This window comes from Frankliniella occidentalis, unplaced genomic scaffold (genome assembly GCF_000697945.3).
Source record: "Frankliniella occidentalis isolate FOCC.00 unplaced genomic scaffold, Focc_3.1 Scaffold125, whole genome shotgun sequence".
In the NCBI taxonomy this organism is placed as follows: Eukaryota; Metazoa; Arthropoda; class Insecta; order Thysanoptera; family Thripidae; genus Frankliniella; species Frankliniella occidentalis.
In genome coordinates this window covers 234,033-234,437 of record NW_026267252.1, presented here as the reverse complement: position 1 = coordinate 234,437, position 405 = coordinate 234,033, and the positions used below count along the sequence as shown (strand labels likewise).

The 405-nt window shown below is 55.6% G+C and overlaps 1 protein-coding gene across 3 annotated transcripts in view; it reads left to right on the top strand.

Moving 5' to 3' along the window:
* The window catches only part of LOC113202891 (probable G-protein coupled receptor 158), a 127,800-nt gene that overhangs the window by 88,359 nt on the left and 39,036 nt on the right, over positions 1-405 (top strand). The window lies entirely within an intron of this gene.

Below are 405 nucleotides of genomic sequence, written 5' to 3'. Positions count from 1 at the left end.
TTCTTTTTCAGCGGCTCGGCGCGTCGTGGTGGGTGGGGTATTGGGGGTGAGGGGGTCGCTGAAAAGTTCTTCCTCGCGCGTCAGTGTGTGCCTCAGCTACACGACGCCGCGCCGCAAAGGGTGGGGTGGGGCAAGGCGGGGCGGGGCGGCTAAACGACATCCCCCGCCCGTACCACCGTGGGATTTAGTCAGTCAAATTTTTTTGTCTGCTGCCCCTTGCTAACGAAGGAATCCCACACAAAAAAAAAGGAAAGCGCGGGAACTCAAAAGTTATCGCTTGTACAGGAGTGTGCTTAAAGAATTATATGAATGCGCCCCCTCCCCCACTCCCTCCCCGCCCAACCCTTCTTTGAATCTCGAAACATTTTCTATTCCATTCGCAAGGTGGAAGGTTGGCTAACTCGG